This window comes from Felis catus, chromosome E2 (assembly GCF_018350175.1).
Source record: "Felis catus isolate Fca126 chromosome E2, F.catus_Fca126_mat1.0, whole genome shotgun sequence".
NCBI classification, from domain to species: Eukaryota; Metazoa; Chordata; class Mammalia; order Carnivora; family Felidae; genus Felis; species Felis catus.
In genome coordinates, this window is record NC_058382.1 from 33,724,019 (window position 1) to 33,741,804 (window position 17,786).

Consider the following 17,786-nt stretch of genomic DNA (forward strand, 5'->3'; position numbering starts at 1 on the left):
CATCTTTATCCTTCCAGTGGGACAAATCTGTGACAGGTTCTAGACCATGCTCCAGAAGTCCCCAGCAGCAGAGCGCTCCAGTAGCCCACAGTGGTGACCTGCTCCTTAACATACGCCATATTGCCTTCCTTCCTTCCCTGCCTCACTTCTCCATTTTCCTACCAGTGCTTCCTGGGATCCCCCACCCAACAAAACTTGTGCAACAAAACTCCTGCTTTGGAACTAACTCAATCTTAGGCAGGCTCTCCGGCATAATATTGGCCCAGAATGCCTCACTGTGTGAATAGTGATATTTAAGGAACTTTAGCACTGAATCGTCCATGAACTCCTAGGGTAGGATGTCTGTGCAGATCTAAAGAAAACCCCCAGGGGCGCCTGGGTGGCGCAGTCGGTTAAGCGTCCGACTTCAGCCAGGTCACGATCTCGCGGTCCGGGAGTTCGAGCCCCGCGTCAGGCTCTGGGCTGATGGCTCAGAGCCTGGAGCCTGTTTCCGATTCTGTGTCTCCCTCTCTCTCTGCCCCTCCCCCGTTCGTGCTCTGTCTCTCTCTGTCCCAAAAATAAATAAACGTTGAAAAAAAAATTAAAGAAAACCCCCAAGGCCAAGGTACTGAGGGAGTTAGCTCCCTGGTTTGGTTATTTGGGCTCACTTTGGGAGTGGGTGACAGGGTATAGATAGACATAGGCCAGGAGAAACTGATGCTGTTCCCTGAAGTTCTTGTATTTCACGGAAGTCAATGTGAAGAGAATCTGAGGTCTTTGCTATTCCCCCCCCAGATTGCTGACACAGACATCAGAGCTTTCGCTGCCCTGGCCCAAGTCCAACTAAGCTTAATGATTCTAAGTGCTGCCATTATGTCATTATGCAGCACTTATAATGCATCAGCCACCGTGCTGAGCATTTTACACACACGTTCTCATTTAATCCCTTCAACAGCCCTGCAAGAGGGTGGGTTGTATGGAGGAATCCTGGATTTAAAAAAAATTACTTATTTTTAAATAAATCTACATACACAAGGTACAAAATACAAAAGATACAAAAGGTATAAGTCTCCTTCCACCTTTGCCTCCCAGTCCTCCTCAAGACAGTGACTGTAACCACTTACTTGTATTCCAGGGATATTCCCTGCCTGTACAAGCACGTGTGACACACTGCATCACACACACACACACACACACACACACACGCACGGCAGTGTACTACATAGCTGGGGAAACGTGGTGTTTCCCCTTATATAGTAAATTCTCTGCCAAGTCCTTTTTTCCACTTAAGAGAGAACAGTAAGTAGAAGGAAAAATAAGATTAAACCACAAAAAAAAAAAAAAAACATGGTGACAAAACAAGAATCAATGGCTGAAGCACAATGGGAGACAAAGAGGGAACTCCACATATGTCTCTTTCATGGCAGAGCTGTCCCTGAGCCTAGCACCTGCCAGAGACCGTGCAGAGCAGGGGCCATAAACAGCTATAGGAAACACTGGTAACAATGAGCCTTCCTCTCCCTAAAAATGCACACGCTAAAACCCTTACTCAATGTTACATATGAGCTTAGAGAATTCACAGGCCCCCTGAGTCATCTCTGGATCCCTGAGGAGATCTTGGTTAAGAATCCAAGGCACGTGCACGGTATCTATTACTTAAAAGAATAAAGTGGTCTAATAACAGATTAAAATACTGAGCACTTACTTCTTGCCGGGCACTGGGCCCAACATCCCCCCTGCATTGTTTCCATTTAATTGTCACAACATGACCTGTGAGGTCAATGCCGTTATCAACTCCATTTTCCCCAGATGAGGAAACAAAGGCTCACGAGGTTAAGTGACTTGCCCAAGGCTATACAGCTAGTTTATAGAATGGAGATTTGAATCCAGATATCCAGACTCCAAAGCCATGCAACTGAGAGCAAGTGGAGGTAGACAAACAACTTTGTAGATGGCCAGTGTTGAAGGCTGAAGTCACTGGAGGCTGGCACCAGGGAAGGGGAGGCTCAGTCCACTCTCATCCACACCAGCACCCTCAGCAGAGTGGGGCGGGGTGTGGGGGGACTCAAGCCCTGAGGGGGGTGTTCATTCATGCCGCCAAGGGCCTGAAACCAGGGCCCATTACAGGCTGGAAGCAGTCATCAACTCCACCAGCCTATGTCACGGGGGTCATCAGAGACCATCAGGCTTTGGGGGTTTTTTTCTTGCATTTCTAATTGCCTTTTCCCTCTTGCTATTCATTGACCAATCTAATATACATTGCCTTCTTTCCTGATATTCTGCACTACTATCATTCTGGGATGTCTTTTCATTGTTCTCCTAGGTTAGATCTATTGTTTCTTGGATTCCCCCATCATGCTCTTGGGCTCCTCTCTATTTCGCTGTAGTATATCCTCAAGCAATTTTTTACCAAAAGGATGAATTAAGAAGAGGTGTTTCCTCCCTAAACATCAGGAAACACCTTTATTTTTCTCTCGTGCTTGACTGGTAGTCTGGCTGGATATCCAATCTGAAGTTCAATATCATTTTTTTTTAGCACTTTAGAAAGCATTGTTCCACTGTCTTCTCACATTTGGTGTTGTTGCTATGAAAACTAACATGGCCTACCCTTTATTTTTCATTGGAAGCTTTTGAGAAATTTCTCAGCCTTTTTGCAATCCTTTTATTAATCTTTGAGAATTTGGTCAGTCACATTTTAATATATAAGAACTTCTTCTCTGAACAGTTATCACAATATCTTGTTTGTTTGTTCAAATGAAGTCATTTCCTGAATCTCTCTGATGCACTAACTGCTTTCTTAATTTTTGTCATCAAGTCTCCTCTTTCTGGAACTATTTCTGCTTCTTTGAGCTACAAGCAGGCTCTGCGGGTGTCAGTGAGGCTTGCTGACTGGCAGGCTTGGTTTTAGCATGCCCAGGTGGGGACCTAGCAGGCAGGTGTGGCCCACCCCTCAGTGTCAAAACCAAAAGGGCCCTCCTCTGACCCTTTTCTGCGAGCCCTGGCCCCTCCAAGACTGGTTACTCCATTTCTTCTGAGACATCTCGCAGCCTCAGCCTGGGGGGAACTGGCGATGTTGTGAAGGAGGCCAATATGACGATCATGAGGTTCTTCTACAGTTAACGTCTTCTATCAGTCCCCATCCTGGTTTCTGTGACCACCTCCTCTTCTGTTCTCTCATCCTGACTCCCCCAACCAAACCAAAACAAAATAAGACAGAACCCCCAAAGTCTCTACTTTTTTGATCTGAGCTGTGGCTTCTTCTCTTCCCATTTACCCATCAGTGTGGTTCGACCCATTCCAGTATTCCAGAAAAATGTTGTAACCTCTCATCCATTGATGTGCTGTCCAAGCCATCCTCCCCCACACCAATTCTCACTTCTTTTATTAAGTTTTTCCTTCTTTGTCTTTCTTGAGTTTCTTTCAGTAGATTCTCAGGAGGAAGAACAGGTAAATGCATGTGCTCAGTCTACCATCTTGAACCAAAATTCCAGGCTAGGCTCTTTAAGTGGTATTAATTTTTTATCTTTACAACAACCCTGCAGGATAGGAATTCTTATCTCCATTATACAGGTGAGAAAACTGAGACTCAAAGAAGTTAAGGATCTCCTCCCAAACTCAGCCAGGGCTAGTTGAGAGAGACGCTTGAAGACCACAGAGTAAGTAAGATAAGTGGGCGGGGGGGGGGGGGGGGGGGGGGGGGTAATATGCCGAAGGGAAAAGTGAGCAGACTAGTTACAGGTGGCCATGAGCCGTAAAACTTGAGCAACGTGAGGAAACACCAAGGAAACAGATTTTACATCAAGATAAAGAAGAGTTTTGTCAAGGAAGAGCTAGCTGCTGAGAGCAGGAAGGTAGTGTGTCAGGAGGCTGGCACATTACACATTGTGTGCTTGTACTACCGAAGGGACAACGGAGAGCCCTGAGAGACTGTGACAGAGTCTGCACCTGCTCAGGACATTCTCCAACTTCGATGGAAACCAGAGGAAGGCTTGGTGGGGAAGCAATGAAATGCAGGTCACAGGATGGGGAAGGAAGTTCCTCCCGTGGACTGCAGGGGGCGCTCGAGGTCCAGAGGCAGGTGCGGAGGAGGGCGCCCTGAGCCCTGGGCACTGTGCAAGAGTTGAAGTCCTAATTCCCGCCTCAGTCTGGCTGGGTTTGAGGGCCAAGAGATCCCAGAAAGAGCTTAGAACCCTAGACACGGCTGCAAAGAGGATAAATGAGGCAAAACTTTCCAAGGGCCCATTAAAAGGCAATGTGTAAGCCACCCAGATTCCCAGGACAATGTACGTCTAAGAACCATGAAATCCTCATTTGTCCCAGTAACTTCATTTCTGGAAACCTGTCTAAAGAATTTGCCACAAATTCAAGGGAAAATAAAAAAGCATCATTCAGGGGCGCCTGGGTGGCTCAGTTGGTTAAGCCTCCAATTTCAATTCAGGTCATGATCTCACAGTTCAAGAGTTTGAGCCCTAGATCAGGCTTGCTGCTGTGAGCACAGGGCCTCTTTCTCTCTTTCTCTCTCTCTCTCTCTCTCTCTCTCTCTCTCTCTCTCTCTCTCTGTGTGTGTCTCTCTCTGCCTCTCTGTTTCTCTCTCTCAAAAATAAATAAATATTTTTTTAAAAAAGCGTCACTCACACAAGAAGGTTCATTGTAGTACTATCCACAATTGTGAAAAACTGGAAATGGCCTCAAGTCTACGAAATCATTCAAGTAAGCAATGGCCCTCACACATAACAACAGGATATGATACAGCCAATAAAAGTGAAAAAACACAGGAAATAATTATGGTAAAATCTTAAGTAAATATTAGGCTCCAAATGAGTTACACAGTAATTTTTTTTCTTTTAAAAAGAAGCCACACAGGGGCACCTGGGTGGCTAAGTCAGTTTAGGCATTCAATTCTCTTTTTTAAAAATTTTTTTTATGTTTATTCATTTTTGACAGACAGAGACAGAGCACAAGCAAGGGTGGGGCAGAGAGAAAGGGGGCCACAGAATTGGAAGCAGGCTCCAGGCTCTGAGCTGTCAGCACACAGCCCAACGTGGGGCTTGAACTCACGAACCGTGAGATCATGACCTGAGCCGAAGTCGGATGCTCAACCGACTGAGCCACCCAGGCGCCCCAAGGCATTCAATTCTTGATTTTGGCTTAGGTCATGATCTCACAGTTGGTGGAATCCAGCCCCACATCCAGCTCTGGGCTGGCAGCATGGAGCCTGCTTGGGATTCTCTCTCTGCCTCCCTTTTTCTTTGCACCACTCCCCCACCCCCTCACTGGCTCGTGCTCTCTCTCTCTCTCAAAATAAATAAACATTAAAAAAATAATAATAATAAATAAATAAAATAAAAAAGAAGCCACACAATATACAAAATATGGAAATGAAATATGCTACAATGTTAGCAGTGGTTGTGTTCAAATACAGATAAAAGATAATTTTTCCTTTTCCTTCTTTCTATTTCTCTGAATTTTTCTAAATTTACTGAAGTAGCATTTTTTTTAAATAAACAAATACTGTTTGAAAAGGGGGAAAAATGTATCCTTTGAGCCAGCAATTCTAGTTTAAGGAATGTCGTATACTCAGGAAAAAAGTCATGAATCTACACACACAAAAGCTACCGAGATGTTTATCACATCACGGGTTATGATAGTGAAGATCTGGAAATGAGCAAAGTGTGTCAAAGGAGGGGACCGCTTAAGGAAACTGTGGAATAAACCTACTAAAATAAAATGGTAGAAATGAAACTAATTTCATGGACAGATGTTCGTAATCTACTGAGAAGCAAGGAAAAAAAGTAATTTATAAATCAGTGTATATCGCAGGCTTCTATTTTTATATTTGAAAGGACTGTATACGTATTTTTTTTTAATTTTTTCAAAATATCTACACTAAACAAAGAAGGAAGAAGCGGGAGGGGGGAGCCAGACCCAGATGTTTTTTAATCTGAGGTACAGATGGCCTGAATTGTACAATTTATTTTTAGAAGCAAGGAAAAGGCAGAGTACTTGAAACAGTGGTGGAAAATTTGGGCCATGTGACTCCAGTTCAATATGCATTCTCTAAATGGAGGCTTCCCTCCCTCTCCACGTCCAGCCTCACCCTCAGCCTCCCCGTGGCAAGTGCTCTCACTTACTTTCTCGTATTTCAGTCCCCAGATACCTTAGTCAAGGAGGCAGGGCTAGGCATGGCTCTCCACATTTGACAGAGGACGAATCAGAGGTCCAAAGACGCCAGCTGGTGATGAGGCCGGGGTTGGAAAGCGGGTGTTCTGATTCCCCTGGCTCCCTTCCCTATATGTCTGAGTTCCTACAAATCACCCTGGAGTTGCTATAGGATAAACAGCAGGGCGTCTCCACCTCAGCACTAGCGACATGTGAGATTGTTTGGGGAGCCTGTCCGTGCGTTGCAGGAGGCTTAGGAGCATCCCTGGCCTCTACCCCATTAGACCCCAGTAGCATCACAACCCACCCCACCGCCACCACCACCGACACGTTGTGACAACTAAAATGTTTTCAGACATTGCCAAATGTCTCCTGGGGGCAAAACTGCCCAACAGGAGAGAAATACTGAAGGCAGGTGAGATGTGGCACAGAACTTGGAACGCTGGATCAAGCTGCTCTGGGGCTGTTTCTGGAAAAAGGCGATGCTGCCTGTCCCCAGACGTGGCAGCAGGTGGTGGTGGAGGGGGTCTAATAAGGAAGGGAGAGAGCGAGGAGGAGAGATTGGTTTATGCAGAAAGGCAGGGGCCCCAACTTGCTATGCTCTCTCTTGACAGCACTTAGCTTACTAAGTGTAGATTTCTTATTAAATGCTTCCTTGCCCAGACAGTGGGTTCTCAGAAAAGACGGGTGTTGTCATTGTCCTGCTCTCCTTTGTACCTGCCATTCCTAGCACAATGTCTGGATTAAGGCAGTGCTCAATAAATGTTTGTGACATGGAAGGAGAGAATTCACCATCACAACACTCATTTCACAAAGCAGGATGGTGGGGGCCACAGGGCAACTTCATTAGTACATATAGAATTTAACCTGACTCTTCATGACCTGGCCTTCAAGGGGTCTCATAAAAAGGGGTGACCCCAAGGTCAGTTCTCACGCTGATTCATTCACTCAGCCTTCAAAGACATTTCAGGTGTGCAGGGAGCTTGCTAAGCACAGAAGGGAGGAGAGGAATGAAACTCCTCTGTCAGCCTCTGCCTTTAGGGACCTCTGAGTCTGTCAGGGAGACTGTAGGACTACCCACTCTCCTCTCCTACAGGGGAGAAAATATCTAGGCAAAACCCCATATAAGTTCCAAGAAGGGTGGTTATGTCTGGCTGCAGGCAGGACTGAAGACTTCCCGAAGGAGGCAGCATTGAAGCAGGGCCTCGAAGGATATGTAGGATTTTAAGCAGGAAAAAATTGTGGGCAGGGCATGTCAAGAAGGGGTAACAGTATGCACAGAAGCATGAAAGCAGGAAAGCTTAGGGGGATATTTTGGGAATAGCGTGGATTACATTTAGTTGCCAGTGTAGGTGAGGGCCAGACTCTGCATGGAAAAGTAGGCCAAGGGGAACTGGAGTCCATCATTTACTCGTTCCAGCTCCCAGAAGATTGCTGAACACAGAAGTGTTCATTGAGCACTGTTTGTTGAGCGCCTATGACACGTTAAGCAATCTGCATGAAGAATCTCACTGAACGTTCACTATAACCCAAGTGGTAAGGAGCATGATTAACCCCAATGAATCGCTGAGGGAAACAGGAGATTCAGAATCAGGTCTGTCTGACACCAAAGCCAGTCACTCTGAAGGACTTCAGTCTTCACTCACTGCATGTAGGAAGAAGATTCTGGCAGTAATGTCAGGGTGGTGTGGGTTTTGTGAGCAGTGCAGGACCCCTGTCGCCCTGCTGTGGTTGCCCAGCAGACCCCCAGAGTGTCTCCTGCAGTTTGGGAGGGCTTTCTCCTGCCCCAGCTATAATGGACCCCTCCCTCGTCATAACCCATCCTCCGCCCTGAGCCACAGAGCTTCTGCCCCCAACACGCACAAGAACTTCCACAATCGGTGGCCCCTGAACTCCAACCCACCAATGCCCAGCTCAGCTCAGCTTGAGCCCCGACTCCCTCAGGGTTTAATGCCTCCTTCCCTAGGGCCCTCACTGAGAGGGGACGGCAGACCACCTCTGTTCCTATTCTACTGAGGAGCCCCTTGGGGAAAACTCTTAGAGGCAGGAGTAAACCCCAGGAATCAGGGTATTGGCACAGTTGCTGGGGTCAACCTGGCCACCTTCTGAAACCTGGAAGCTTGGAGGCTGCCTTTCCCTGCCTCTGCCTCCCAACACTTCCCATCCCACCCGTGTGATCAGAGAGAACAGAATCTCCTCGTGACCTTTAGGACCCACACAAAAGGGGCCAATGCCTGGCTAGGAAGGGCGCAGGAGGGCAGGGGAGACAGAACCAGCAGCCAAGTTGGACGTGAGCACTCAGGGGAGTGCTTGGTATATGTGCCTGGTATAGGGCAACATTTCCCTGACTTCTGTCCTTCGAGAGCCACCTACACGATTTTGGGCATAACTGCCTATCACCTGGTCTATTATTACACTTAAATTTATGTTAAAAGGACATCTTGTATCACTACTAAGGAGGAGAGACTGAATCACTTGCCATAAACAGAAGGTAACCATGGAGACAGAGGGTTATTACATTTCTAGGTAAGTTGTTCTATGGCCTGCTGAGGCTCCTTCCCCCACCCCTCCCCTGACTCCTTACCCTCTCTGTGACCAGGGCCCCTTCTGTTTCAGCAGCCCCTGTGGATAAAACTGCTCGCTTAACATTCCTTCTACTAATAAAGCCAGATCTCCCCAAGAAACGACTTTATTTGCAGATAAGCGTGTTTGCAAACTCTCTTGGTATACCACCGTTTCCCCAGGCTCCCGAACTCCTGGTCAATTGTTTAGTCCCAGGATAGTCAATTAGGAGACCCTTTGAGGGCAATGCAAGAGTCTAATGCTTGCCAGGATCCATTTCAGCCAGGGGTGGGAGTGGCTGGACTCCTCCCCTTTTTCTGAGAGCAAATGGGGATTTTCTGCCCATTAGTGGATCACCCTGCCTGATCTCTACCCCTCAGCCTACCTGTTCTCTCGCCTCCTGGCCCCAATCTAATTGGAAAGAAAACCGTCTTCGTGCACTCCCTTCTCCCAGGAAGCCCTGGGGTTGCGTGTGGGGGCCCAACAGGAGGACGAATGGCTGTGATTTAGCTGGTTCTGGCTGACACCTGGAATCCTGTGTCTGATGGAGGCAGCAGCAACTCAGGGAGCACAGAGCTGAGGCGGACAATGGAGCTGGGTGTCCTGAAGGAGACACAGGGATCCCAGGCTCCCTGCAGCATCCTCACCCGACCTCCCCAGGCTCACACTCACTCTTAAGTGGGAAAAGCCAGCAAGGTTAGGGCCCTGCCCAGAAAGTCTTCCAAGTGTCATCCAATTTAAGCCTCAGACAAACCTATGAGGTAGGAATTACTATTATCCCCATTTAGGAATCATAAATGGGAGCCCTTGAGCAACCCAAGGCACGGAAATATTAAGTAACATGTTAATAACTTACCACATTGCTAGTAGATGGCAGGGGCAGACTGTGAACCCAGCCAGCTTGACTTGAGAGCCATTCATTCATTTATTCACTCAGTAAATGTGTCTTGAATGTCTCCCATATACAGGACACTGTTCTAGGCACTTCGGACCTGTCAGTGAACAAAAGCAATGATCCCTTATAGGCTTGTGTTGCTTACATTCTAGCAGAGGTGACCGACTGTGCATAAACTTCACAAGCAAGTCAATTATTTTTGTTTGTCAGACGGTGTTAAATGCTGTGAAAAAAGAAAAGATAGAGCAAGGTATGAGGGATCAGGAGTCCTGGCGGTTTGGGGTATGTGTTGCAATTTTAAGTAGGGTGATCACGGTGGGCTTCCTGGAGACAGTAAGATTTGAGCAAAGACTTAGAAGCAAAGAAAGAAAAGAGGGAGCCCTGTGGATACCCCGGGGGGAGGCGCAGCACGGGCAGGAGCACAGACAAATCATTTTAGGCTGTGAGAATTAATGAGTGGACAGAGGGGAATAAAGGTGGGCATGAGGGGGACTCGCTGGAGGGACACACGTATCCAAAATGTTCTTTGGAGCTCAGAGAAGCTGAGAACTGAGGGATGAGGGCCAGCCATGTGAAGAATCGGGGCTAGGTAATGCGTTTCAGAAGGATGTTGTGGTTTTCAGACCCTTCCATATCCTGGCAACCCTTGGATGTGCTGGGTACACGAGTCAGTACATACGTGCATATACACGTACACGTGTATAGATACAGAACACAACCACATATACATGGATCTGCCTTTTTTAAAAATCTTTTTAAGTTGGTTTATTTTGAGAGAGCGGGCAAGCAGGGGAGGGCCACAGAGAGAGGGAGAGAGAGAATCCCAAGATGACAGTGAGGAGCCCGCCATGAGATCATGACCTGAGCCGAAACCAAGAGTCAGAGGCTTAACCAACTGAGCCACCCAGGCGCCTGGTGGATCTTGATATGATATATATATTATGTATATAATAAGCACTTATGTTCACATATTTATTATAAGAATTGGCTCACACAATTATGGAAGCTGAGAAGTCCCACAATCTGTCCTCTGAAAACTGGAAAACCAGGAAAGTTGTGGTATAATTCGGCCTCAGTCTGGAAGCCTGAGACCCAGGAACACCAATGTCTGAGGGCGGGAGAAGATGGATGTCTCCGCTCAGGCAAAGAGCAAATTTGCCCTCTCGTCCTATTGGTGCCCGGAACAGATCCAATGATGCCCACCCAACTCTGGTGAGGGCGATCTTCTTTATTCAGTCTACCAATTCAAATGCTAATCTCTTCGGGAAACATTCTCACAGACGCACTCAGAAATAATGTTTTACAGCTCTCTGGGCATCCCTTAGCCCAGCCGAGTTCACACACAAAATCACCATCCCAGGGAGGTGGGGGGGGGGGGGGGCGGGTAGACTGCTCTCCCACATCTGAAACCTCAATCCCAAGGAAGTCTGAGAGGCCTGAGGGGGAAGGGCGGGGGCAGCTCTGGCTGAATGTGTTGGCATGGATAATTCGCTTGCACTGGAAGTCCTAGGTATCGAAGCCTTGAGGACTACAGGCAATTCCAGCCAGAGTACCCTTAGGCAACACGAAAACAAACAGAGCAGGAAATAAACCGTAATGCTGGGGTTGGTGAGGCTCCGTGACCTGAAATTGCATGAAGCCCACGTTGAGAACCAACCTGGACTTCACATAATACCTTGAGGTTTCACATGATGGCGTCTCCTGGGACTCTTGGTTCTCCTTTTCTGGTTTTCTCCTGTTCCACCGTTACTGAAGCTTCCACTCACAGACCAACACGTGCGAGACCTGCAAAGCCAGGGAAACCAGCTAGCTCAACTCCTCAGATGAGGCCCTGTGGAGGCCTCTGGGGCAGCTCGTATCTTGGAGGAGGGTGGGTTTCCAACCGACATTTGAAAATGCTTGTCCAGCTCTGATTTAGAACAGAGGCCCACTCTGCTCGGGGCGACATTTGGAGCAGTGCTCAGTCTCTGAGTCTCAGTCTCCCCCACTCAGCAAAACCAGTCTGAAGGCTCACCAGACTTGCCTTCCTTGGGGGGCAGCCAAGGGATCACCTCTAAAGGGGGAGGGATGCAGGTGCTAAGGGGGTGTCTCCTAAGTTGAGGTTGGGCATCCAGCTTCGGCTCAGGTCATGATCTCAAGGTTCGTGGGTTCGAGCCCCTCGTTGGGCTCTGTGCTGACAGCTCAGAGCCTGGAGTCTGCTTTGGATTCTCTCTCTCTCTCTCTCTCTCTCTCTCTCTCTCTCTGCTCCTCCCCCATTCACGCTCTGTCTTCCAAAAATAAATAAACATTTAAAAAAAATTTTTTTAAAGAAGTGGAAGCTAGGGTGGGAGAAGTGATAAGAGCTCTTTGGAGGGCTTGCAGAGGAACCTCCACTCTTGGGCAGGCCACAGGTGCTCCCCTCCAGCCTCCACCTTTCAAACACTTAACTGCAGTGATCCTGGGATAACTTTTGTTCCTTCCTCCTTCCTTCCTTCTTCTCCCCTTTTCTTTTTTCTTTCTTTCCTTCCTTCCTTTCTATTATTCTCTCTTTTTTAAACTCTGTCTCTAGATAAGCCTTGTCCCTATGAAACCTGATGCAACTTTGTGAAAGGTGTTTGCACCACAAGCAGGTAAAGTGAGGCCTCCCCATGGGGGGTCCCCACGTGACTGACTGTCTGAAATGCCACCATGAGCATCGTTTCTTCTCCTTCTATAGCCTTTGACCAGTTGTCTAGTGCTTTCCTTTGCTCCTCTGTGTCCTGGGGATTGAGGGTCTTCATTTGCTGAGCAAGGACGGTGAGGCTCATAGGAAGGACGTGAACTGTTCTGGGTCTGGCTTGTGGTGGCTGCGGGCCACATCACTACAATCTCTGTCTCCTGTGGTTGGTCACACTGTCTCCTCATCTGTCTATCCTCTGTGTGTCTTATAAGAACACTTGTCATTGGATTTAGGGCCCAATCCAGGATGATCACATCTCAAGATCCTTAATTCAATGACATCTACAAAGACCCTTTTTCCAAATAAGGGAACAGTCACAGGTTCTGGGATTCGACATGGATATCTTTTGGGGACCACTTTTTCAGCCTGCCACAGGCACAAGGGACTCCGCAGAAGGACGAGATAAAAGGAAAGCTGCTTCCCTGTGAAGCTGGGATGCAGCCACCTAGTGCCACCCCCTCTTCCCCCCACCCCTCCCATCAGTCACCCCAGCGCTGTCCTTTAGGCTTCCCAGAGCCAGCCCCTCCCAAAACCAATTTGCAAGGCCCTTCCACTGGTGTTAGGATTATTTTCCTATTTGATAAGAGATGAGGGAATGGGGTCCCAGCGCAGCAGGGTGCTCAGCACCCCATTTTGACTAACCTGGCGCCCCAGAATCCTAGAATAAGAAGAGAGGCAGGGAAGCGCCGGGAAACATGCCACGCCGCCGCCGTTTGAGGAGAGAAGTGCGCACTCTCTGTCCTGGCCGGCTGCAGCGGCGGACCCGTCCCCAGCGGTGCACACGGCGGCACGCACACGGACGAACGGGAAGTGTCCCCCCGTCCCCCACCCCCCCCCCCCCCGTGCACGCGGCGGGAAGCGGCCCCGGGCGGGGAGTTCAGGAGCGCCGCGCGCACCCGGTAGTGCACGCAAGCGGCTGCTGGGTGGGGTGGGGTGGGGGGAGCGCCCGGCCGGGCACAGGGCGGGGGAGGGGGGACGGCTGCCGCAATGCGCGCCTCCGCCTAAGCCTGTGTGCCCAGATGGAGAGAGGGGGCGCCGTGTGCGAGCCGGCTGTGCATGCGCGCCCCCGCCTGGGGCTATAAAAGCCTCGCCACCTGCTGCCACTAGTGCGTCCAGTTGCCGGGAGAAGCCAGTTCACCTCCTCCAGCGGCAGCTCCTCTGGACATGGACCCCGAGACCTGCCCTTGCCCTACTGGTGAGCCCCCGCCCCCATCCTGCGCACAGCGCGCCCCTGACTTGCAAGGAAACGGATGCCCAACGCCTGGGCTGAAGGACCTTGGGGGGACGGGACCCTCCATGTTTGCCATTTTTAACGTCGTTGAAGAGTAGACATGGCTATATCCCACAGGGCACTGAGATTTGGCACCCCACCTCCTCCTTTATGCCTGGCCGCACCCCACTTTTAGCACCTTAACCCTTCCTGTGGCGTCCGCCCTTCTAGGTGGTTCCTGCACCTGCAACGGCTCCTGCAAGTGTGAGGGATGCAAATGCACCTCCTGCAAGAAGAGTGAGTATGGGGACCCCTCCCCCCGCCCCTGCCCCCTGCTCCCTGAAGTCAACGTCTCCCTAGGCAAGATGGAGAGACCCCTAGATCCCCTGTGACATTGCTTTTGACTCTTACTGGGACAGAACCACCTGGGGAGGCCTTAACATACGGTTGCTCGGGCCCTGCCCCCAGTGACTGGTTCAGCATGCCTGTGGCAAGATGTTTTTCTATATTCCCAGATTCTGATGGACAGCTATGATGGAGACCTTCTACCCTGGTCCAAACCCTCACCTCAAAACCTCAAGTACCTGGAGAAGGGAGTGGTGAAGCTGGGGGCTAGCTCTGGAGTTTGGGTCCCTTGGCCCCTCTCAGGCCTTTGAGGATCTCCTCAGTTTGACCTCCCCCAAGTCTCCCTGGAAGCAGTGTAATATGCTTGGGGAGGAGGAGGTGGGCGTGTGTAAGACTAGCCATAGAACCTCCCACCGTCTCCTGGAGCCCCTACCATCTCTGTTCCTCCAAGTTCATCCTTCAAGTCCCTTTTCAAGGCCATCGTTTACCCTGTGATGTTTTCCCCTACAGGTCCAGCACTAACCCCCACCCCATCCGTGGGACTCCCCTGCACCCACACAAGGGGCTGTGGGCTATCTACTGGGTACTCCTCCCCAGTGGTAGCCCAGCATGCAACTGACATGCCATAGGTGCTGAGTCAAACTGCAGTGTGAGATTAGGAAGGGGGCAGCGCCTAGGCCCCTAGCACCCCTCCCTTCCCCTTTCCCTTTTGGTGGAGACAGATGCAGGGAGAGGCCATCAGACTGGGCATTCCCCATTTGATCTGCAGGCTGCTGCTCCTGCTGCCCGGCGGAGTGTGAGAAATGCGCCAAGGACTGTGTGTGCAAAGGTGAAGAGGGCACCGAGGCTGAGGCCGAGAAGTGTAGCTGCTGCCAGTGAGGACTCGCACCCCGTGTGAACCAAGTGGGAGAGCTGGGTGGTCCAGGGCCACCTCGTCTGTGGTGAGGCTTGGCTGTGTGTCCCCTTCCTCTGCCAGCTGCTGGCAAGTGACAATAAACCCTATGAATGGCATAAGCCAAGGACTGGTCTCTTCTTAAAGGGGAGGGAGGTGTGGGGAAGGGGGAGCCTAATGGGAGGGAACTGCCCGATTGAAAAGTGAAATCCTGAGACATGGACACTGTTCTCTTGGGGCTGGGATGGAGCTCTGGGGGTGGAATACATTCTCCCCCACCTTCAGGTGGCACTCAAGCCTCCTGCTAAGTCAAGCTCAGTTCTGGGGACGGAGGGGAGACTAGACCCATATGTTTGTCTCTTACTTCCCCCTCTCAACCTCCCTTTGTTCATCTGTATAATGGGGTTGGTGGGGGAGATAGTTAAAACCAGGCCCCAGTCCCAAAGCCCTGTGATTTCTGGAATTTTCTAGTTGCTCCTGCAAAGCTGCCCATTGTCGGAGCCATCAGAGGAGAGAGTCCAGGAGGCCCAGGGGCCTGTCTTGGCAAACCGTCAGCTGCGTTTCCAAGGTCACCACCCTGAATAGCCTGTCTCCCCAAAACAGATTGTTCGGCTCCTTTCAAATCACTTCATCTGGCCGTTTGTCTCCAGCCCCTTTTTCTCCAAAGGCAAGTAGGGTAATAAGAGCTTTTATCCATTGTGGTTATGATCCAGTCCTTGGTGAAAGAGAACACTCAGATTTACCTGGGTTGGCTAAGAAGGGAGAAACAGAATTCTGGGAGACAAAAGTTTCCCAGTGAGAGGACACAATCCGGTAAACACATCAGTTTTCCTCCAAGTTAGTTTTTCAAGATAGTTCATTCAAAAGCCCACCAGGGTTTATTTTTAAGACCTAATAGGCTGAGTTTAGAAAAACAGTGTGCAAGAAAAGCCAGTTTTGAAAAGGAACAACGGACAGGGTTTGCCCTCACCCGCTAGCATTACTTGTTCTAAAGGTCTAGGAAGTGGTGTCAGCTCAGGAATAGCTCCGTTGGACAGAGAGGAGAGTCCAAAAACGGGCCCCGTGTAGCTTCAAGTAAGAGATGATTGGCTCAGTGGCCAAAGGCAACACTAGACAGTGAACAATTGGCTACCCTTTTGCATATCATGTGAAAAAAAATTTTTCAATTGACTTAAATACCTAAGTGCACAAACAAAGCTATAAAAGAATTAGAAGGGGAAAACAGGACAGTGTTTATTCCTCTGGGGTGCAGATGATCCTTTTAAATTTTTTTTTCAACGTTTTTTTATTTATTTTTGGGACAGAGAGAGACAGAGCATGAACGGGGGAGGGGCAGAGAGAGAGGGAGACACAGAATCGGAAACAGGCTCCAGGCTCCGAGCCATCAGCCCAGAGCCTGACGCGGGGCTCGAACTCACAGACCGCGAGATCATGACCTGGCTGAAGTCGGATGCTTAACCAACTGCGCCACCCAGGCGCCCTGAGATGATTCTTTTAAATAAGACCTAAAAGATCGAACATTTGAGATTACCTTGTGCTAAGCCCTTTTAAGTACATGATCTTACTTGATCCTTAAACTCTAGAAGAATGGTGTGATTATTATACCCATTTTACTGAGGAGGCAATAGGGCTGAGAGTAATTCGCATGAGGTCGGTTAAAAAATAAACTGAGGTATATGTGTTTATTTAAGCAAAAATTTGATACAAATCTGTCAGATAGAAAGGAACTCCAAGGCGCTGCACAAAATTGAAAGACTTTTATAGGCAGAAGGGAGCAGGAACAATGAAGTTATAATCGGAAAAGGAAGGAAGGAAGGAAGGAAGGAAGGAAGGAAGGAAGGAAGGAAGGAAGGAAGGAAGGAAGGAAGGAAGAAGAGAAAGGAGAGAAAAAAGGAAGAAAATAAACCCAGGTTGATTATTGCAAAGTTACTTTCCTTTAGGAGATGGGAGGAGTCTATCAGGCATATTACCTAACTAGTGCTGATCAGGCAGTTCCTGATTAACTGGTGTAAGATGCCATTTCTAGGAGAACCAAAACTATAATTAAGTCTCTGTTTGGTGACATGGGGTTTAGCATAAGTGACCCCATTTTGGACCTGTTGTCTTGTTTTTCACAGATCACATAGCTAGAAGGTGGTAGAGTCAGGATTTGAACCCAGGCTAACTGACTAAAATCAGTCCCTTGCAACTAACCATGCTTGTTTTCTTGCTTCTGGCTCTCCTTGTATTACAAAAAGCATCAAAACAAATCTGAATCACCTCATACTCAGGATGATGTTTTTGTCTGTTGAAGCTGCTAAAACAAAATATTACTGAGTAGCAATTAACAACAGAAATTTATTTCTCACAGTTCTGGAGCCTAGAAGTCTGAGATCAGAGTGTCAGCATGGTCCAATGAAGGCCCTCTTCTGGGTCAAAGCCTTCTCATTGTATCCTCACATGGCAGAAGGGACTAGGGAGCTCTGTGGGGTCTCTTTTATAAGGGCACTGGTCCCATTCATGAGAGCTCCACGTCATTAATCACCTCCCAAAGACCCCAAGAAATACAAACATTCAGACCATAGCAGATGACTACAAAACCGAAATAAATGTTGGCAAGGATGTGGAGAAACTGGAACCTTGTATGCTACAGGCAGAAATGTAAAATGGTGCAGCCACTGTGGAAACAGTATGGCAGCTCTTCCAAAAATTAAAAATGGAATTACCATATAACCCAGCAATTCCACCTTTGGGTATATACCCAAAAGAATTAAAAACAGGGCCTCAAAGAGATATTCGTAGACCCGTGTTCATAGCAGCATTATTCACAATAGCCAAAAGGTAAAAGCAAGGTAGGTATCCACTGCCAGATGAATGGGTAAGCAAAACATAGTGTTTACTTACGGTGGGATATTATTCAACCATTAAAAGGAAAGAAATTCTGATTTATGCTACAACGTGGAGTTGTAGGCCAGTCACAAAAAAAGAAAAAACCGTATGATTCCAGTTATGTGAGGTACCTAGAGTTGTCAAAGTCATTGAGATAGAAAGTAGAATGGTGTTTACC

At 48.6% G+C, this 17,786-nt stretch overlaps 1 long non-coding RNA gene across 3 annotated transcripts in view; it reads right to left on the bottom strand.

The window, feature by feature from the left end:
- Positions 1-13,114, bottom strand: part of LOC111558141 — a 34,606-nt gene extending 21,492 nt beyond the window's left edge. The window contains exons 1-3 of one of the 3 annotated variants that reach the window (XR_002738728.2): positions 12,936-13,114; positions 11,271-11,380; positions 9,557-9,692 (exon numbers count right to left, since the gene is read on the bottom strand). This is a non-coding gene — a long non-coding RNA (uncharacterized LOC111558141). The remainder of the gene's footprint in view (positions 1-9,556; positions 9,693-11,270; positions 11,381-12,935) is intronic. The other 2 variants (XR_002738727.2, XR_002738729.2) reach the window with 2 other exon arrangements.
- Between the last annotated feature and the right edge of the window lie 4,672 nt (positions 13,115-17,786).